We start from the raw sequence: 22649 nt of genomic DNA on the forward strand, positions 1-22649 counted from the left end.
CCACAAATATAAATTCATGGGGTCTGGCCATGGACTCCAACTGGAACATCCTCTGTGGAAACAAATAGCGTTTTCAGGTGTTCAGAAAGACAGTCAATAGAGCACATTACAGTACGACAGTATAGTATTGTATGTAAAGTACTGTAGGCCATGGATTGTACTGTACTTACTTGCACATACTGGTGACGGAGGTGTTTTATTCTTCCAGAGTTGCGCTCAAAGGGTACCCTATAGGCCTGCTTCATTCTTACTCTCTGGCGCTTGAGGACTCTGTCTATGGTTGTCAGGCTGACATTGTCAATGGTCGGAAAGTTCAAATTGTCACCAATGATCCTCTCCCGTATCTCCCGTAGTCTGATCACATTGTTCTCCCGAACCATATCCACAATGAGGACCTCTTGGGCTGGTGTGAATCTGGAAGCCCTCCCACCTGCAAATGGCAATCTTTCAACTCTAGAGAAACAAACAGTCATTTGGTCAGAAATGGTCCTTGCAGTACACACTTTTACTGTAACCATGATTGCACTTGTCTGTATGTAGGTGCACTCCACTATACTACTGTATACTGTGAATATCTAGTGTAGTGACTAAAAAACTACTACATACAGTACCTGTTGTGTTCTCTGAAGGCCCGAATAATGGTGCCCACTGAGAATCTGCTGAGGTTTGGTTGGACTCGTTGTCCCGCTTCGGTCATTTTCATGCCGTGGACAATGACGTGGTCAATGACTGTTGCTCTCATTTCATCTGTAATGAAAATGCGTTGTCTTGCTTGCCCTCCTTCTCCTCTTGCTCCTTGGCCTGCTCCTCTTTGGACTGCTTCTCGCCCTCCTTGGCCCACTCCTCGGCCCGCTCCTCTCCCTCCTTGACCTGCTCCTCTCCCTCCTCGGCCCGCTCCTCTGCCTCCTCTGACACGAACTCCTCTGCCTCCTCTGACACAAACTCCTCTCCCTCCTCTGACACAAACTCCTCTTCTTCTGTCTTCATCATCCATTTTTGTTTTTGAACTTTCAGCAAACTGCACTGACTTATATAGGTGTGGTCACATCATTTGCAATAGGTGTTTTCAATTATGAGTCGTTGTGTTTACTGATTGGCACCAGGTATGTTCATTGTGTTCAAGTTTTGCTGATTGTGGGTAGCATTTTGCATCACATGAGCTTCACAATGCATATTGGAGCAGACTTATATGCAAAATGTGTTTTAGCACGGCAATTTTTGTTTTGAGTTTTGAGGAAAAGGGGATGGGTTTTGTGAACAGTGTCTACAGGTGAATTGTGTTTGTGGTTGTGGCAAAAGGGGGGGAGTTTTACTAAATGTGTTTAGGCAACTGGTCATTTGGTTTAGAGTACTGGGTTTTGTGTTTTGGCAATAGAGAAAAACTGTACCTGCGCACATTGATCTACATGTTGGAAATCCAGATTTTGGTGATCCCATCCTATTTTTCTTTGAACAACCGGGGTAAAAGTAAGCCGGATTACGTGATCCACCGTCCCAAAAACATGGGATATCTAAATCCGGATAGCTTTTATCCAGATTAAACTTTTTTGAACAAATGGCCCATTGAGTTGAAATCATTTGCTGACAGCTTTGTCCCCCTCACTTAAAAATCTCATCTGCGCCCCAGCTCTAAGTGTCTATTTTAGAATGGACAGTGATTTTTTATATGGACAGTCAAATTAATGCCACAATCAAATCCAGCTTTTATCATTTAAAGAAACTGGTAAAACTTTTCTTTCTAGGCAGCAGCTACAGACAGTAATCCATGACTTTATATCATAATGGCTGGATTACTGTAATTCCCTCTATATTAGAGTAACTCAGTCCCTACTCGCACATTTGCAGCTGGTTCTGAACGCTGATGCACAACTTTTAACCCTCTACTGAGGCAACAAACCACATATCTGGTCCTCACATTGCCCCTTTAAGTTTTTTGAGGAGGTAAATTTTTTAAATATCACTAGACATGTCTGTGTCCAATAAAAAGTGGGGTTAAAGTGAATGTGATCTATTAATTGGGAGTGGAGCAGTCCTTTCAGGGAGCAGAGTCACATAGTGCATACTGCTACCATTTGGCAAGTTGCACATCGCTTTTCAACATGTTTATATTTGTGGTAGATTTAAATAAAAAATATACTCATGTGTATGAGTCAGTCAGTACACAGAGAAATAAGGTGTGTGCAGTTTTTATGTGTTTATGTGCATGTAATAGGATGAAGAGGGCAACAGCACATGTTCAAAACTCCACTTCCTACTTACTATTTTAAAGGTAAACGTCCACATGATCATGAGGAGACTGTGGTTATTTTATGTTTGATGGGTTGGAACCATTTCTGAGTTTTTTTTGTCTAATAAACTTGTTTACTAATGAATAGTTTTGTAATGAGCATAATGAATCACTGAGGGCCCGGAAATTCAGCCACACACACAAACACACAGTGATGGAGATTGGATGGAGATCTAGATGAAGTCCGACAGAGACTGGCGGCAGGTTCCTGAGCTGCAGTGGAACATGAACTCCTGAAACAACTCCAGACATAAACAGTGGGGATCCACAATCCAAAGGCGTAGTACTCAGACAGGCAAGGGTCATTCACAAAGAGGCAGAAGTCAGATTACTTACCAGGGTCGGGCAGGGCTCAGAGGTCTTTCCAAAACAGGGCCGATGTCCAGACAGGCAAAGGGCAGGAAAAGTCCGATGTGGAATCAGGAACAAAGGGATCCGAGGGACAAAACAGGGTTCATTAACAGGAATCTAGAGGCAAGAGAAAACGCTGGATATCAACAAGGAGAACAATGCTGACCATCTGGCAGGTGTTATGTAGGACCTCTCCGAGACAGAACAGAGTTGACAGATTTATTACGAACAGGTGTCTTTGGCTGGAGAAGGTATCTTAGGAAAATACACACTGATCTTGTCCACTGGATCATCAGGGTCAGTCGGGACCGGGGAAGGGAAGGAGGAAGAGTTCACGTCACTTGAACGAGGTCCGACAGATACTGACTGGTGTCCTGGGGTTTATAAGGTCTGGCTAGGGATTGGCTGCAGGTGTGAGTCCTTAGTACTCCGGAGATGATGAACGGCGGTGATTAGTGGTTGCAGGCGTGTCCGGCGCAGAGTCTGGTGTGATGGTGACAGTACCCCCCCCGCCAGGAGCCCCCAAAGGGCGACGAGAAAACCGGGAAACAGGACGACCACGGGGACGCGGACGCGGCCGGAGGGGACGAGCGGCGTGAAAAGCCCGGAGGAGGAAGGGATCCAGCACATCTGCCCGGGGCACCCAGGACCGCTCCGCCGGACCATACCCCTCCCAGTCAATGAGGTACTCCAACCGCCCACGGCGGCGCCGCGAGTCCACCACCTCCCGGACGGCATAAACAGAGCCATCCGCCGTGGCCAGCGGAGGGGGAGGCGGCGGAGGAGGGACGGACGGCACACCAGACCCTGAAGGAGACAGATCAACAGGAGGATGGTAAGGTTTCAGTAAAGACACGTGAAAAACAGGATGGATCTTATAGGAACCCGGCAGATCCAAGCGGACGGCAACCGGGTTGATACGGGCAGCTACAGGAAAAGGGCCAATGAATCGAGCACTTAACTTCCGGCAGGATCCACGGTTACGTATGCCCCGAGTGGACAACCACACCAGGTCCCCCACGGCATACGCAGGAGCCACGGACCGCCGTCGATCCGCCAGGGGAACACTGCGTCTGATGGCCCGCTGCAGATGACGATGCGCCTGGGCCCAAACCCGCTCACTGCGCCTGAACCATTCATCCACCGCAGGAACCTCCGATGAAGCTCCATCCCAAGAGAAGAAAGGAGGTTGTCGACCCAGAACGCACTCAAACGGGGTGAGACCTGTGGCAGCCTGTCGGAGGGAATTCTGGGCGTATTCAGCCCAGGGCAACAACTCGCTCCACGTAGTGGGATTCGAGTGGCAGTACGTCCGCAGGAACCGGCCCACCTCTTGGATCTTCCTCTCGGCCTGGCCGTTAGTCTGAGGATGATATCCAGAGGAAAGGCTGACCGAGACCCCTAACAAACCGAAAAAAGCATGCCAGAAACGTGAGATGAATTGGGGACCCCGATCGGAGACAATGTCCTCTGGTAGTCCAAAATTCCTGAACACATGTTCAAACAGCGCCCTGGCAGTGGTCGCCGCGGTCGGGATGCTAGGAAAGGGGATAAGTTTACATGCTTTGGAGAATCTGTCCACCACTACGAGTACACAGGTGTTACCTTGAGAGGCAGGAAGGTCGGTCATGTAGTCCACACCTAAATGAGACCAGGGTCTTTGCGGTATAGGCAGCGGAAGCAATTTCCCCGCAGGCAGCTGTCTCGTGCTTTTAGTCTGCGCACAAGGGGCACAGGCAGATACGAATTGACGTATGTGGGAGTTCATGCCGGGCCACCAGTAGCGGGGTTGTAACAGAGCCTGTGTGGCCTGGATTCCCGGATGTCCAGTCCCCGGTGAGGTATGCGCAGATTCCACCAATTGCTGACGATATTCTGTGGGAACATAAATACGACCTGTCGGGGTGTCAGACGGTGCAGGTGTCCTTTCCAGTGCTTCCAGAATCTGTTCATCTAGCGCCCACTGAACCGCCCCGACCGTCATCCGTGCTGGCAGTATAGGTGGAGGCTCCTCAGGCACCCCCTCTTTCTCGTAGAGCCTGGACAGGGCGTCAGCTCGACAGTTCTTAGACCCTGGAAGATATTTGATGGTGAAGTCAAAACGTGTGAAAAAGAGAGCCCACCTGGCTTGTCTGGGGTTTAGACGGCGGGCTTCCCGGATGTAAGACAGGTTCTTATGATCTGTGAGGACCACGAACGGATGCGTGGCTCCCTCCAGCCAGTGTCTCCACTCCTCCAGTGCCATCTTGATGGCCAGGAGCTCCCGATTTCCGATGTCGTAGTTTTGCTCAGCTGGACTCAATCGCCGAGAGAAGAACGCACAGGGGTGAAGCTGTGACGAACTTCCCATACGCTGTGACAGGACTGCGCCGACCCCCGCTGAGGATGCATCCACCTCCACCACGAAAGGTTGCGAGGGATCCGGGTGGCGTAGGACGGGTGCACCACTGAACGCTTGGCGTAGCTGTAGCCAGGCCGTCTCCGCCGCAGGCGTCCAATGTAACTGGCGGGGTTTGTTCTTCAACATGGCGGTGAGTGGAGCGGTGATGGCGCTGAAGTTCTCAATGAAACGTCTGTAGAAGTTTGCAAAACCCAGGAAACTTTGGAGGGCCTTTATGGTAGTGGGTTTGGGCCACTCCAGGATGGCTTGTACTTTTTTATGGTTCATTGTCACACCCTGGGGTCCTACCAGGTATCCCAAGAATTCCACTTCTGTCTGATGGAAAACACACTTCTCAGCTTTCAGGAACAGGCTGTGGGTGCGAAGGCGTTTGAGCACTTGTCTCACATGGTTTACATGGGTCTGGAGATCTGCAGAGAAGATCAAAATGTCATCCAGATAGACAAGTATAAATTGGTTAATCATATCATGGAAGATCTCATTCATGAAGCTCTGGAAGACTGATGGGGCGTTAACTAAACCGTAGGGCATGACTAGATACTCATAATGTCCGGTTGGGGTCACAAAAGCTGTTTTCCATTCATCCCCTTCTCGTATTCTGATGAGGTTATAGACGCTTCGGAGGTCTAACTTTGAGAAGAGGGTAGCCCCTCTGAGTTTCTCTAGAGCAGCCGGAACCAGTGGAAGTGGATACTTGTACTTGCGTGTGATCTGATTAAGGGCTCGGTAATCGATACATGGTCTTAATCCCCCATCTTTCTTGTCGATAAAGAAGAAACTGGATGCTGCAGGAGACGTAGATTTTCTGATATAGCCCTGTTTCAGGGCTTCGGTGATATACTGTTCCATTGCCGTCGTTTCTGGGATGGATAAAGGGTAAATCCTGCCCATAGGGAGTTTTCCACCTGGTACGAGGTCTATGGCGCAGTCAGACGGTCTATGCGGTGGTAATAGTGCGGCTCTGGCGGGACAAAAAACGTCTTTGAAGGATACATATTCCGGGGGATACGTGTCGGCAGAGCTGATATCTGGACTTTCAATAGAAGTGGACCTAAGCCAGAGGACTTTATCGGGATCGGGATGTGGTAGGGTCGGAAAGCACGAGGGGTAGCAGGTGGAGCCCCAACGCAGAATGTCTCCGGTTTTCCAGGATATAGTCGGATCATGCTTTTCCAGCCATGGTTGTCCCAGTATCACATCTACTGTGGCGTCGTGTATGACCAGGAAGGAAACCTTTTCGTGGTGTAATCCCCCTACTTGCAACTTCAGGGGTGAAGTTTGGAGCTGACTGTTGAGGGGTGTGATTCTTTTCCCCGTTATGGATTGGATGTGATATTGTGTGGCGCAGTTGTGGCACTGGACTTGCAATCTGTTCTTCACCGATCCAGATATGAAGTTGCCTTCGGAACCGGAGTCAATGAGCGCCGTAACTGTTAGGGATCCCAAAGGAGAGGTGAGAATGACAGGAATGGTGCGAGATTTGGATGTGATAGAGGCTCGGCAGGCCAAACTCACCCTGGATCTCGGTAGTCGAACGGGACAGGTTTCCCGTCGGTGGCCCTCTTGTCCGCAGTACAGGCAGAGTCCATTGATGAGTCGCCGCCGACGCTCTGTCGGAGTCAGCCTGACCGTGTCCACCTGCATTGGCTCTGTTCCCTCTGTCTCGGCAGCCGCCACCGCGGCTTGTGGGTCCTGCAGGCAGCCTGCCCGTCTATGCGCTACCCGGGTGGTGAGCTGGACGAACTTTTCGAGCCCGAGGGTGTCATCAAACGTGACGAGTTGTAATTGTAGATCTGTATCCAAACTCATCCGGAAGCGGGGAAGCAACGCTGCTTCGTTCCAGCCGCTGGCTGCTGCTAAGGTTCTGAAACGAATGACATGTTCTGTGATAGGTGTACCTCCTTGTTTCAGCTGGGAGAGTTTTTCCTGTATGGTTGAGTCCCCGGGGGGAACCCCGAACACTTCCTTGAAGTGACGTGTGAACTGTTGATAGGATTGCGTGACCACGCCCTCCTGTTGCCACATTGCATCCGCCCACTGGAGAGCCGGTCCTGAAAGCAAGGATATGATATAAGCCACCTTAGCGGGCTCAGTAGGGTACCTGGTAGGATTCATTTCGATGTGTAAAGAACACTGAAGGAGGAAGCCACTGCAATACTGGGGATCGCCGGCATAACGTGCGGGAAGAGGCTCCATCCTGGTGTTGTTCTCGGTTGCGGTCGGACCTTCTGTTATGTAGGACCTCTCCGAGACAGAACAGAGTTGACAGATTTATTACGAACAGGTGTCTTTGGCTGGAGAAGGTATCTTAGGAAAATACACACTGATCTTGTCCACTGGATCGTCAGGGTCAGTCGGGACCGGGGAAGGGAAGGAGGAAGAGTTCACGTCACTTGAACGAGGTCCGACAGATACTGACTGGTGTCCTGGGGTTTATAAGGTCTGGCTAGGGATTGGCTGCAGGTGTGAGTCCTTAGTACTCCGGAGATGATGAACGGCGGTGATTAGTGGTTGCAGGCGTGTCCGGCGCAGAGTCTGGTGTGATGGTGACAGCAGGGAAGGAGAGACAAGAGAGGGTTTAAGTAGGAGAGCGGGCGGGTGGGAATGATGTGTAATCAAGGAGGCCCAGGTGGAGCAGATGAGTTTGATGAGGAAACGGAAGATCCTGCAGCAGCGACCATGACAAGTTGTTAGTGTCACTTATATACCAGCTGTAAAACCTTGAATTTTAGAACCCTTATAGCACAGTGTTGCCCTGAAGCAACAACTCCAATTCTTGTCTGGGGGGGGCAGGGGGGCAGAATTTATGATAGATATATTATTACGTGCCACCAAGCTCCCACAAAATGTAGTCAAATATTTTTTTTCTTAAAAAATTACTTAAAAAAGTCATGCCATAGAGGGCTAACAGGAACCTGAAAAGGAAACACATAAGTCCTGTCCCGGCTTCCTTCCACTGGCTGTCCATGCACTTAGAGTTCATTTTAAAATCCTGTTTTGTTTGCTTTTAAAGTTTTAAATGATCCTGCTGCATCTTATTTATTTGAGCTTCTCCACCACTATACCCCTTCCTGGTCACTCAAGTCAGCTGATCAGCTGCTCCTGGTCGCCCCGCTTCTAAATGTAAGCTCAGAGGGGCTGGGGCCGTCTCTATCTGTGCACCTAAACTATGGAATAACCGTCTGCATAGCAGGGGTGCACATCAGGTCTGGAAGAGGTGAGCTTCGAACCTCTGCGGAGCTACACCGAGCCTATGGAGGTTACGCAGACACAGAAACCATGCAAGCATAAAAGTGTCACGGAACAGCAAACTGGACCACAATAAAAGTCGGAACTGAGGATTGGGTAAAACGGTTTTTATTGTAACGGTGAGAATATCTCCAGGGGAGTCGAGTCTGGCCCCACAGTCAGCTAGCCAGCAGAGGGTATGGAAGCTGGCCGGGTGGTTTTCCAGTAAACGTGATGGCAGCAATGGGGCTCTGCCGGGGCTGTGGAAACTGCTGGACCACAAACAGTTAGTTGGTTCTGATAGTTACAAGAGCTGAATATCCAGACTGAATAAATTGTAACCCAGTGGTTCAGTTACACTCGGGGTTTAAGGGTAAACTCTCGCGAGATTTCCCGCGAGACTTGGCGCGAGACTTTGATGACGCCTTCGCCTCGGTGTTATAAACATGGCAGTGTGTTAGCAGTGTAAGAGCAGACGTGGGATGACGTAGATCACTGCAGGTATGCGTTTAACCGCTTTCAGGCTGTCTTTGTCTTAAACTGTTGGATATTTACTGTCATGCCTTCTAGGTGTAGATGTATGCACCATATCTGACACCCTCCCACGGTACATGGCCACTACGAACCGGGGATTGGTAAGTGTCGGATTTGTTTGTAGTATGCTAATGCTAATTTCTAGCGGTAGCGTGCTATGGCTAATATTGTAGTAGATGATGTGTGGGAAATGTTGTATAGCGCGGGCGCTTACTGCTTTCCTCTTTAATGTTCTAATTATAATGTTGAACACTATTTAAAACTAAAATGTTTTATGCCTCATAGTGTGAAGATAAGAAGTCAAGATGCATTTGATTGTTTACAGAGTACTCTATTATTTGATGTCTTAGTCTAAACACCATTTATTTGAAGATGGGAAATGGTATTTATGTAATTATTTATGATCATGTACATGAAGATGTTGTAAATGAAGGTTACTAAGATAATGCAAATGGAGATGCTAATGCTGTTTACTGCTATTTGTTATTGAAGTTGAAAGTATTAGCAATTAGTTTTCTTTAGCATTTGGGGAATGGTAAATGCATTGATGGTAATTATTGGTCCTGTCTATATAGGCCGGGTTCCTAGATCGGGTTTCTAGACCGAGTTCCTAGAACAGATTCCTAGACCTGGATTCACAGCCATGTTGTGAGCCTAAGGATCGGATTCTTCAGACCCAGGATCCAACTCATATAAGATTACCAACAATTGTGATGGCGAACTACCAGAAAGGATTAAGTTGGGAAAGAACTACGCATGATTCTGTCTTTTGGTGGTAGGAAGCACTGCAGTACACTCATTCTGTGAACTATCATCACTTAAAGGACAGTCCAAGAAGAGGATATAAAACTGTGGTTATACAAGCCTATAAATTGAGTTCAGAAGAAAATGTTCATGTCAATATTGAATTCCCTTTTTGTCAAATGTGTAAATAATGTATATATGTGAATACATCTCACTCATTGCACTCTGGTCATCTTGGTGTGTTGATTTGGTTACAACTGTGATCCTCCTTGAGGTGACCTTAGAAACTCCTGATATAGCCTAGCATTTTCAAATACAATTGGTCAATTATACCTGTATCCATAGCATCAGCAAGTTGCATATGCTACAGAATTTTTGGCGAGCTAGCCAGGAGGATCAGTTGGTTGTATTAAATCCACATTGGAAACAAATTTCTCTCATTTTTTTTTGGGTTAATAGGTTTGTGAAAATGGATGTGTTTCTGAAACAAGGTATCAAAATCCCAAATGCTGTATTAGTAGAAGGCATATCAGTAACTGACAGCAATAATGAGGATGTGTTTGATTTTTTAAAACAGTATGGTAATAATAATAAAATAATAATATCTGAACCGGACTCTAAATTTGATAAAACACTTGTTGTTGAATTTTGCTCCGGTATTGCTTTAGAAGCATTGCGCCCCAGCTTACCTTATACTTTAGTAACCAAGGACCATACTACTTCCTTTATTATTTCAGATTTACCTACTGTTTGCACGGCGCAGGTTGCGAAGAGCAAAACCACATCATATCTGTCTGAATTGCAGGATCTAGCAAAGCTAACTGGGATGGATTATGGGGAGGTATTGACAGCCATGATGACCCAGATTGGTCTTTCCATTGCTGCACTTAAACCGGAATCCCCAGTGGAAGGGCACCCCACAGATGCTGGGAATGTTTCATCACCACGGATGACATCAGAGAGGCATCCATCTACCCCTCCTCCAGTCACCAGAATACCAGGTCTAGCTACGAGAGTGCCAAGTCCAAGCAGCATACCATGTATATCATCAGATCCTATGTCACAACTACCGTCACGGAAATCATTATCCCACCAAGATCTCCATCCACCTGAGGTCCAGCGTTATGTTGTGGAACATATTGTTAAAAGTGAGGATTCTACTTCACATCAGCGCCTCAGAGTGTTTTCAGGACGTGTGCCCAGACCGAATCATGAAGTGGATTTTGAGACCTGGAGAGCAGGAGTGGAATCATTAATGAGGGATCCATCTGTGTCTGATCTCCAACGCACAAGAAAGTTAGTAGACAGTCTTTTGCCGCCAGCTGCTGACATAGTAAAACATCTACGTTCTGATATGCTGCCTGCGGTGTATTTGGAAACACTTGACTCGGCATACGCAACGGTGCAAGATGGCGATGAACTGTTTGCAAAATTCATGGACACTTTCCAAAATACTGGAGAGAAACCATCAGCCTACCTTCAACGGCTCCAGGTTACACTGAATGCTGCTGCGATGAGAGGGGGTGTAGCTGAAGGGGACATAAATCGTCATCTACTGAATCAGTTTTGTCGCGGGTGTTGGGATGATAACTTAATCACAGAACTCCAGTTAAAGCAGAAGAAAACAAAGCCACCAACTTTTGCTGAGCTGTTACTCCGACTGCGTACTGAAGAAGATCAGGAAGCTGCAAAATCTCTGCGCATGAAACAACATCTGGGGTCAACCAAGCAGAAAGCTATTACCCATGCGCAGTTTGCTCATTTGGGCAGTCAAGATGCTGGGGCTGTAGCTGCCCTGACTAACATCACGCAGAAGTTGGCTCAACAATTAGCTGATGTTCAGCAGCAACTGGCCATGTTGACCGCTCCTCTGCCCACTAACTCTCTTCATCAGACCCAATCTTTCAGCCAGCGGTCTGGTAAACTTGATAAAGCTGCTGCACAACCAAACCGCAGAACTTCATCACAGCCCAGACCCGGCTATTGTTTTAGATGTGGGGAAGATGGTCATATTAGACCGCAATGTCAAAATGAGCCCAATCCGACATTGGTCGCGAAGAAGAACAGACAGTTTGCCCAAAAGCCGCAAACCACTTTTCGTAAGAACCCGTTAAACTAACTTCGGTTCCTGTTGTGGGACAGACAGGGGCCAGGGACCAAAACTGTTCCAAGAAAAAAGACAATGTGGTTCAGTGTGCAGAGCAGTTCACCAAGAAAAACATTCCAGTCAGTTTGCCAAGGGGGCTTATTGGTTCAAAATGTTCAGCTACTGTGATTATTGCTGGAGCCAATTGTAACTGCTTATTAGACACAGGTTCACAAGTGACCACAATTCCTGTATTTTTTTACAATAAAAATCTTGCTGATCTACCTGTAAAATCCCTAGACAACTTGCTCGAAGTAGAGGGCGCTGCTGGACAAATTGTGCCTTATTTAGGTTATGTTGAAATCATGGTAACATTCCCTAAACCCTTTTTAGGAGCTGATTTTGAAATCCCAACACTTGCTCTGGTAGTTCCGGATGTCAGTCCTGAGAGTCTGTCACCGGTGCTCATTGGGATGAACACACTGGAGATCCTGTATGCCCAGTACATTGCTAGTGATTCCACTACTTTTCAACCTAGTACTTACGGATATAAAGCAGTGTTGAAACGCCTTGAAATGAAGTACAAACAGAGCCAGATGGGAAGAGCAGGAGTTGTAAAACTAATAAGCACAATGCCCGTCCTCATTCCCGCGAGACACACTATCGTTCTGGAGGGCTCTGCTAAGGTTAACTCACCAACAGCAGTCTCATGGGCTATGGTTGAACATCCTACCTTACCTTTGCCTGGGGGACTGTGTGTTCAGAATTGCTTAGTCACCATACCACGTTGCGCACCGCACAAGATCCCTGTCGTCATGAAGAATGAGTCAGATCGAGACATCCTGATTTCACCTCTTTCTGTAATTGCTGATATTGGCGAATCACCGACTATTTTATCACAGCAAGCCACAGCTACCACAGCCAAAGGCAGTAAGAAACCTATGGAGTTTAATTTTGAGGATTCACCAATTCCACCCGAATGGAAAGAACGCATAACATCTCATTTAAATAATATGCCCGAAGTTTTCTCCCATCACGACATGGATTTTGGCTGTACAGACCGAGTAAAACATCGCATTAAGCTCCATGATGAGACACCCTTCAAGCACCGGGCACGTCCTATTCACCCGCAAGACCTTGAGGCTGTGCGTCGGCATTTGCAGGACCTGCTTGAAGCTGGAGTAATCAGGGAGTCAGAGTCATCTTTTTCCTCACCAATTGTGGTTGTTCGGAAACGGGATGGTAGTGTGAGGTTGTGTATAGACTATAGAAAGTTAAACCTACAAACAGTTAAGGATGCTTATGCTCTTCCTAATTTGGAGGAATATTTTTCAGCCTTAACCGGATCTAAATGGTTCACGGTGTTAGATTTGAAGTCCGGATATTACCAGATCGAGATGAGTGAGGAAGACAAAGCAAAAACTGCTTTCGTTACACCACTTGGCTTCTGGGAATGGAATCGGATGCCTCAGGGGGTAACAAACGCCCCGAGTACCTTCCAGCGGTTGATGGAAAAATGTATGGGAGATTTGCATTTAAATGAGGTCCTGGTGTTCATCGACGATCTCATAATTTTTTCTGCCATGCTGGAAGAACATGAGCAACGGTTGTTGCGAGTATTGAACAGACTGAAAGAGTTTGGATTAAAGCTATCACCTGAGAAATGTAAATTTTTCCAGACCAGTGTGAGATACTTAGGTCATGTAGTGTCAGAGAAAGGTATAGAAACGGACCCCGAGAAGATTTCTACTTTAAAAGCCTGGCCAGTTCCCCGAAACCTTAAGGAGCTGAGATCTTTCCTGGGATTTGCTGGGTATTACAGGCGGTTTATCAAAGACTATGCTACCCTTGTAAAACCATTAAACCTTCTAACACGCGGTTATGCGTCAATTCAACGGTCCACCAAGAGAAAGAGACCTGCTGGAAACTATTTTGATCCTAAACATTCCTTTGGGGAAAGATGGACAATAGATTGTCAAACTGCTTTTGAACTTGCTATTGAAAAATTGACTTCTGCTCCTGTGCTCGGATTTGCCAACCCTAAGTTGCCGTACATCCTCCATATGGATGCAAGTACCACCGGACTAGGGGCGGTGCTATATCAGGAGCAGGAGGGCAGGCTAAGAGTAATCTCTTATGCTAGCCGAGGTCTCTCCTTGAGCGAGTCAAAATATCCAGCCCACAAGCTTGAGTTCTTGGCCTTAAAGTGGAGTGTCACAGAGAAGCTGCACGATTATCTTTATGGAGCAAATTTCACTGTCGTGACTGATAGTAATCCCCTCACATATGTCTTGACGTCAGCCAAATTGGATGCCACCAGCCATCGCTGGCTAGCTGCACTATCTACTTATTCATTCAAGCTTCAGTACCGTGCAGGAAAACACAACATCGATGCAGATGCCCTGTCCAGACTTGCACAGAGGGAACAGAAGGGAGACGTCAACTCCTGTGAAGAGTGGGACTTGTCCCATCATCTCTCAAGGCAGCTGTGCGAGCCTGGTGATGCTGAAGAGGTCTCTGCGGATATTGTGGATGCTATCTGCCAAAGCTGCCTGGTGAGAGCACAGTCAGATCTATTTTATCCTATTACTTTAGTTGAATCCCTTTCTCTCAATGTAAACACCATTCCAGACAGTTATCACGAAGAGGAATGCCATGGGTTGCCAGTTATCTCATTTTGGTCCCAAGATGATTTAAGAACAGAGCAAGAAGCTGACCCTGCGATTCGTGAGGTCATTCACCAGCTCCAGACTGGAGAGCTGGTTCCTCCCACAGCTCGAGAAGAGTTATCAGAGTTACCTTTGTTGCTGAGGGAGCTGAACCGATTGGAGTTAAAGGATGGCGTGTTGTATAGGAGAAGGCGGGATGAGAATCAGCTCACCTTTCAACTCGTCCTTCCCCCAGATCTGCGCTCGAAGGTACTCCAATCTCTTCATCATGACATGGGGCACATGGGAATAGAACGTACTCTCGACCTAGTACGTCAACGATTTTTCTGGCCAAAAATGGCGGCAGATGTAGAGAAGACCGTTAAAACCTGTGGTCGGTGTGTGAGGCGGAAAGCATTAAAAGAGAATGCCGCTCCACTGGTAAATATCAAGACTAGTCGGCCTCTCGAACTTTTGTGTATGGACTTCTTATCCCTCGAACCTGACAGTAGTAACACTAAAGACATTCTTGTCCTTACCGACCATTTTACTAAATTCGGGGTTGCCATACCCACCCCGAACCAGAAGGCCAGGACTGTTGCGAAGTGTCTCTGGAATGACTACATGGTCTATTACGGCATTCCGGAGTGCTTGCACTCTGATCAGGGACCAGATTTTGAGTCAAGACTAATTAAAGAACTATGTGAAGTGGCTGGAATAAAGAAAACTCGCACGACTCCATATCATCCTCGAGGGAATCCGGTTGAGCGGTTCAATCGGACTCTCTTGAACATGTTAGGAACTCTGGAAAAAAAGCAGAAGTTAAGGTGGCGGGAGTATGTGAAACCGTTGGTACACGCTTACAACTGTACTAGGAACGAGGTTACAGGGTTCACCCCCTATGAACTTCTGTTTGGTCGATCCCCCCGACTCCCTGTTGACCTAACTTTTGGTTTGCCCATTCGAGAACCCCAGTTTGTTTCCCATTCAGACTATGTTAAGAACCTCAGATTCCGCCTTGAAGAGAGCTACAAATTGGCTACGCAGAATACACTCAAGTCGGGGCAGAGGAACAAAACCCGCTTTGATAAGCGAGTTACGCCTGGTGGTCTGGAAGCGGGAGATCGAGTCTTGGTCCGCAATGTTCGGCTGCGGGGAAAACATAAACTGGAGGACAAATGGGAACAGGATGTGTACATTGTTCTAAACCGTGCAGGCGATCTCCCTGTTTACACTGTGAAACCAGAAACAAAGGATGGGCCAATTCGTACCCTCCATCGAGATCTGCTTTTGCCCTGTGGATTCCTCCCATATTGTCCAGTCAATGATCCCCCCACGGATGTTCCAGTTTGCAGACCAAAGACTCGCAGTCAAACGAGACTTCGTCCCGATTGTGCTGTTTCCCTGGAAGAAGAGGAGGAATGTGACCAGTTGTTTATTCCGGATTTTTCTGGCCAGCGCCCAGTTACGTTCAGTGTCGAAGGTACTAGCCAGCCTGATCCTCTGCCAGAATCCGGTGACATTATGGGGTTTGTTCCATCCGCTCCAAGTGACACTGTGGACTCTGATTCAGCACCGCTAAACTCCGTTCCCAGAGCTACTCTAGCGGAGTCATGTGATGACCATCTAGCCGAGTCCCTACCACCATCTGATGGGGAGGAATTGGCAGGTTCTGGTGATGAAGCAGGCGAAGCCAGAGAGCAGCCGGTGGAGGACCTTCAAGGGACTAATGTACCTGGCCTGTTGCACCCAGTGAAGGAGGAGGAGATACCTACCCCTGTATCTGAGGGGATGCCTGTGGTTGAGGTAGCCTTGGGACCGGGGCATGCAGTTTCTGGGTCAGTCCAATCTGGGTTTTTCTGGGATTCTGCCAATCAGAATTCTGCCGATGTGCCTAGTGAGCCTGTCGAGACTGGGGTGTTGCCCAGATGTTCTACTCGGAAACGCCAACCGCCGGACCGATTGCATTACTCGGTGAAAGGCAATCCTTTGGTCTCCGTGGTTCAAACTTTGTTTCAAGGCTTGGCTAATGCTTACACCGAAGTTTTGAGTCATGCTCCCATGGCTGGCAGTCTTCGTCAGTAGTCCTTTTGGTTGGGATGCGACGTGGACGTGCACCGATTAAAGGGGGGAGGATGTAACCCAGTGGTTCAGTTACACTCGGGGTTTAAGGGTAAACTCTCGCGAGATTTCCCGCGAGACTTGGCGCGAGACTTTGATGACGCCTTCGCCTCGGTGTTATAAACATGGCAGTGTGTTAGCAGTGTAAGAGCAGACGTGGGATGACGTAGATCACTGCAGGTATGCGTTTAACCGCTTTCAGGCTGTCTTTGTCTTAAACTGTTGGATATTTACTGTCATGCCTTCTAGGTGTAGATGTATGCACCATATCTGACACCCTCCCACGGTACATGGCCACTACGAACCGGGGATTGGTAAGTGTCGGATTTGTTTGTAGTATGCTAATGCTAATTTCTAGCGGTAGCGTGCTATGGCTAATATTGTAGTAGATGATGTGTGGGAAATGTTGTATAGCGCGGGCGCTTACTGCTTTCCTCTTTAATGTTCTAATTATAATGTTGAACACTATTTAAAACTAAAATGTTTTATGCCTCATAGTGTGAAGATAAGAAGTCAAGATGCATTTGATTGTTTACAGAGTACTCTATTATTTGATGTCTTAGTCTAAACACCATTTATTTGAAGATGGGAAATGGTATTTATGTAATTATTTATGATCATGTACATGAAGATGTTGTAAATGAAGGTTACTAAGATAATGCAAATGGAGATGCTAATGCTGTTTACTGCTATTTGTTATTGAAGTTGAAAGTATTAGCAATTAGTTTTCTTTAGCATTTGGGGAATGGTAAATGCATTGATGGTAATTATTGGTCCTGTCTATATAGGCCGGGTTCCTAGATCGGGTTTCTAGACCGAGTTCCTAGAACAGATTCCTAGACCTGGATTCACAGCCATGTTGTGAGCCTAAGGATCGGATCTTCAGACCCAGGATCCAACTCATATAAGATTACCAACAATTGTGATGGCGAGCTACCAGAAAGGATTAAGTTGGGAAAGAACTACGCATGATTCTGTCTTTTGGTGGTAGGAAGCACTGCAGTACACTCATTCTGTGAACTATCATCACTTAAAGGACAGTCCAAGAAGAGGATATAAAACTGTGGTTATACAAGCCTATAAATTGAGTTCAGAAGAAAATGTTCATGTCAATATTGAATTCCCTTTTTGTCAAATGTGTAAATAATGTATATATGTGAATACATCTCACTCATTGCACTCTGGTCATCTTGGTGTGTTGATTTGGTTACAACTGTGATCCTCCTTGAGGTGACCTTAGAAACTCCTGATATAGCCTAGCATTTTCAAATACAATTGGTCAATTATACCTGTATCCATAGCATCAGCAAGTTGCATATGCTACAAAATCCTCCAGAAAGATCCAGGTAATCCTCCAGATTTTGGCAGACAGGGGAGAGACAGGTTCCGTAATCCAAATTCAAATCCAGGAGACAGTCCAAGGGTCAGAGTACCAGCAGAATCAAATGATAGAACGAGTTACCAGACAGGGGGCAGGCAGAGTCAGGATATCCAGGTCAAAAGCGGGTCGAAGATCAGAGAACAGGTTGGCAGGCAGGAGATCATGGGTGGAAATGTGCAGGAATAAATCGAGATGATCTGGCAGGGAAGAGTTGTCACAGGCTGGTGTTTAAAGCACATAGCGCAGGTGGAGCGCATCAGCAATCAAGGCTGTGCTGGAGGGAGAATGCCTTCAGGGACGGCTGGGAAATCTCAGCGCCAGCTATACACCGTGACATAAAAGCATAAATCTGCCTTAAGCAAGAGCCCCGGTTGAATCACACTGGGCAGCCCACGAGGCCATCAGGCTGAATTTTTCACAATACTAACTGCTAGTGCTAGCTAAGCTGCAGAGCTACTCACATTGCACAACAGTAACTGACCCATTGCTAGTCAAGCTCTGACAATTAACCCATGCCATGATTGTGACATTACATTGATTTAAATGGACTTTGGAACATGCACCTAACATTACTCTCATTAAAACAAACATTTGACTTCATGTAATTACCTGCCTGTCCAGGAAAGAATAGCTAACTCAGAGTCAAACTGGACTCCCTTTCGCTCTAGCAGTACTGTCCACCTTGGAAATGCAAGGCCAATGTTAATCCGTGTTTTGTCTCTTTCCTTATCGGACAACTTCTTTGCCAAAGACCGTTCTTTCTTTGAAGGTACTGTTGGATCCTGGTTGTCTTTAGGTGAATGTGTAGACCCGCTCTCCGCCATTAGGCTTTGCACTTCACTCTTGATACGCCTTGCTATTGCACAGTGGCTGTTGTATTTATAGGGAGGGAGGACCTTGGGTTAGTGCTCTGGGCTGCCCTGGTCTACCTCTGACCTCCGTAGAGGCGTGGTCGCATTTGCACGATCTCACTAACCACTCCTCATCACTGATCATTCCTTATTCCTCATCCTCTGCATGCTGACACAGTCACTGAGTTGTCCAGTGGGTTTATACACTAAGACAGTCGTTCTCAAACTTTTTACAGTATGTACCATCTGAGAAAATATCAAGCTCAACAAGTACCACTATCATGAAAAACCTGAACATACAGTAGCAAACATATTAAGGTATAACATACATAGCTATTAGCTATGGACAGTTCATAAAGGAACTGGGCTGCACGGTGGTGTGGTGGTTAGCACCGCAGCCTCACAGCAAGAAGGTCACTGGTTCAAATCTCAGCTGGAGGGGAATGTTCAAACTTTCTGTGTGGAGTTTGCATGTTCTCCCTGTGTATGCATGGGCTCTCTCCGGGTACTCCGGCTTCCTCCCACTGTCCAAAGACATGCATGTTAGCTTAATTGATGACTCTAAATTCTCCCTAGGAGTGAGTGTGAATGGTTGTTTGTCCCCTATGTGTTGGTTCTGCAATGGACTAGTGACCTGTCCAGGGTGTACCCTGCCTCTCACCTGTTTATGCTGGGATAGGCCCCAGCTGCCCCTTGATGAATGAATGAACAGTTCATAAAGGAGGCATGTTAACTCCTAATTTGAGGTTTATTTATTGACACTGTACAAAACTGTTGCATTATAACAAGCACTTAAAGTCATCCTAACATCTCATCCTAGCAGCATCTCTTCACCTGTTATACACACAGCGAGCCAGAACATTAGAAATAGCAGGTTTATTTCATTCATTCACACACAGTAGGCTGACAGAACCAGAAGTGTTCTGTTTCTTGAAAAAATACTCTTCTAATCAAGGTTAGGAATAATTCAAATTCCAAAAATTCTTTTAGCAATAAAGTTATGAAACATCTGAAATCTTACAACATAAAATCACAAATCTGTAACGAGAATGAATATTCACATTAGAAAAGTCAGTGCATTATATTGGTATGAACAACACGCGAACACCTTTTTTTGTCATCACTGTCATCGTCTTCACATGTGGGATAATAAACACACACCTGTATAAACATTAGGCTCAATACAGTCTTTCTGTCCTGCTTTGACCATCATGTCCTTACTGCTAACACTCTGCTACTTAGAAATATAAACTGCAGCAACATAGCATGAAAAAGGGGATCAATGAACCATTCACAATTATTAACCAAAGGCCAGCATATTTATGATTATTATCTACTTATATACGTATAATGAGAGGGGTGGGCCTGTCCCTGCACACACAGTCCTGTGATGTCTGGCTTGATCGTGGTCAGCTTCAGTCTCAGGTCTGGCTCAGCATCCATCCTGCTTCTGTATTTTGTCTTAATGACAGCAAGGGAAGAAAAGCGCTTCTCACACAAATATGTTGTTGCAAAAGGATGGAGAAAGCGCATGGCCTTAGCTGAAAGCGCAGAGTATTCCCTGTGTTGCTGTATTCAAATGTCCAACAGCAACTCTTTTTTTGAAACCAGTCTTCAACGTTTTATCACAAGACAGTTCTATTAAACTCTCCTGCTCGCAAACAGTAAAATCCTTGGGGATTTCAGAAGTTTCAATGCTGTAGGGGTTTCTTATCCAGTTGTTCACTTTGGGCATCATCGGGAAATATTCCCTGGAGGCGAGGTGTGCAGCGATGTTGTCCCTGACCCTGTCATCAAGTTGCTGGTTGTTGTCAGACAGAAAACTCTCCAAAGCAGGGAATGCTGAAACATCACCTGCCATAACTTTCATTTTGAACAGCTCCATCTTTTTCAACTGTGTGATGACTTTGTCCTGCACATCAAAAATGTTGACAGAGAGTCCCTGTAATCCTAATTTCAGTTCATTCAAACAGGAGAAAATATCTGACAAGTATGCCAGTTGACTGAGCCATATAGTATCCTCAAAGACATGTGATATGGGGCAGTTTTTGTCCTGTAAGAACACCTGGACCTCTCTGTACAACTCGAAAAGCCTTGAAAGCACCTTCCCTCTTGATAACCATCTGACTTTTGTATGAAGCGGTAGCTGGACATGCTCGCTGCCCATTTCATCACAGAGCACGTGAAACAGTCGAGAATGCATCGGTCGGGACTTAATAAAGTTAATTGTTTTTACAGCTGAGTCAAGCACTGACTTCAGCTCATTAGGCATTTTCTTCACAGCAAGTGCCTCCCGATGGATGCTGCAGTGTGTCCATCGCATTTCAGGTGCCACCTCCTGAATCCTGGGTACTACTCCGCTGTGGCGGCCTGTCATCGCCCTGGCAACGTCGGTGCAGACTCTGATACACTTTTTCCAATCGAGTCTGTTCTCTTGCATAAAGGTGTTCAGTAGCTGAAATATATGCTCGGCTGTAGTTCTAGTCTCCAGTGGTTGGCAGAACAGAAAATCCTCTTGAACTGCCCCATCACATCCATAATTAGCCAATCAAATTAGCCAAATCTGCCAAATCTGCAACATCTGTCGTCTCATCCAGTTGGAGGGAATAAAACTGACTTCTTTTGATGCGCTCAGTGTCTTTTTAGCATTATCTACCATGATCTGTATTCTCCTTGACACTGTGTCATTTGAAAGTGGCACCAAGTTGTTTAGACTGTTTAGCTGCTTTCTCCCCAAACATGATGTGTGTAATTTCTTTGGCTAATGGCAGACAGAGTTGCTCGCCAATTGCATGTGGCTTTCCGGCTTTCGCTATACGGAGGCTGGCATGGTATGAAGCCACCTGTGCTTTGGCCGTGGATGTAACACAGGACTGCAATGTGGACTTGGACTGCTTCGGTTCATCCCGCTTTCTTAGGAAAAAGTCCAACGTTTTGTCTTTCAGAGCTGTGTGTTTGGTTAAAAGGTGCCGTTTGAAGTGTGCTGGTTTCATGGATTAATTGCTGAGGACTTCACCACAAACCACACTTTGGGGCCTCGGTTCTTCATCAGTCCGCGTACCAGAGTTTGAGAATATAGGCACTAAGAGATAATTTTTTTTTTTTGTCCCTATGAGTTAGTATCAGGTCGTTGAGCTACTTTCATGATATGTGTTTTTCATTTGCTTATTATGTAAGAACTCTTAATGACTAGCAGCTCTGTTTTTTTTGTAAAAGTTGTAGGAAATTTTCTGGTGTGTTTATGTACAGGTGTAACAGTTTGTTGTCTGGTGATGGTGTGGATTGAAGGGTTGTTGACTTCTCTCTGTGGTGTTTTTGTCTCCTCTTTCATCTTTCTTCTTTTCCTTTTGCTTCTTTTTGCTGTCTTCCTTCTTTTTCTGTCCCCTCCGGTCAGGTCCAGCAAGATTACATAAATTTCATGATTCCAAGTAAATAAATAAATAAATGAATCAAAGTATCAAGAGAAGCCTTATACCTACAGGCCTCCCCTTGGCAGAGCAAATTTTTTCAGCACGATACAAGAACCAGATTATCATTTTGCTGCTATGATGCTGGACAGGACAGGTAAAAAAAAAAGAAGAATCACCCCCCAAAATCTTTGAAGTTTTGTCTACTTTCGAATGATAAAAAGGATTCAAAGGGAAAAAAGAACTGTCCTCTGTAAACAGCACCTTTATTTTTAATGCTGCGTCGGCAGGGTGTCAAAATAACCCTATCTGGCAGTTCTAGGGGGTATTGAAATGTTGGCAGTTGTAGTGTTTAAAAAACTTCCTCGATCCAGGCGGTGAACTGGATCACCCCTAAAATCTAATCAGTTGTTCCTGATTCCAATTTGGAGATTTCCTGAATATTTTATATAAACCCATCCATAACTTTTTGAGTTATGCTGCTAATGGACGGACAAATGGACAGACGGTGAAAACATAACTTCTGCCTTGGTGGAGGTAAAAATATTGTAAATGTATTTGTCTATCTTTTTCTTAGGGGTTCTGATTTGATCATACATGTGGCGACCTT

The 22649-nt window shown here is 46.2% G+C and overlaps 1 protein-coding gene and 2 long non-coding RNA genes across 3 annotated transcripts in view; all 3 read left to right on the forward strand.

The window, feature by feature from the left end:
* Positions 1-22649, forward strand: part of LOC121629681 (scavenger receptor cysteine-rich type 1 protein M160-like) — a 530109-nt gene that overhangs the window by 264525 nt on the left and 242935 nt on the right. The gene's annotated exons all lie outside the window — the stretch shown is intronic.
* LOC121629690 lies at positions 8615-9397 on the forward strand. Its single transcript, XR_006008418.1, has 3 exons — positions 8615-8768; positions 8838-8902; positions 9377-9397. It is a non-coding gene; the product is annotated as an uncharacterized LOC121629690 (long non-coding RNA).
* LOC121629689 lies at positions 16273-17209 on the forward strand. The gene is made up of 3 exons (XR_006008417.1): positions 16273-16580; positions 16650-16714; positions 17189-17209. It is a non-coding gene; the product is annotated as an uncharacterized LOC121629689 (long non-coding RNA).

Source organism: Melanotaenia boesemani, chromosome 19, assembly GCF_017639745.1.
Source record: "Melanotaenia boesemani isolate fMelBoe1 chromosome 19, fMelBoe1.pri, whole genome shotgun sequence".
NCBI lineage: Eukaryota > Metazoa > Chordata > Actinopteri > Atheriniformes > Melanotaeniidae > Melanotaenia > Melanotaenia boesemani.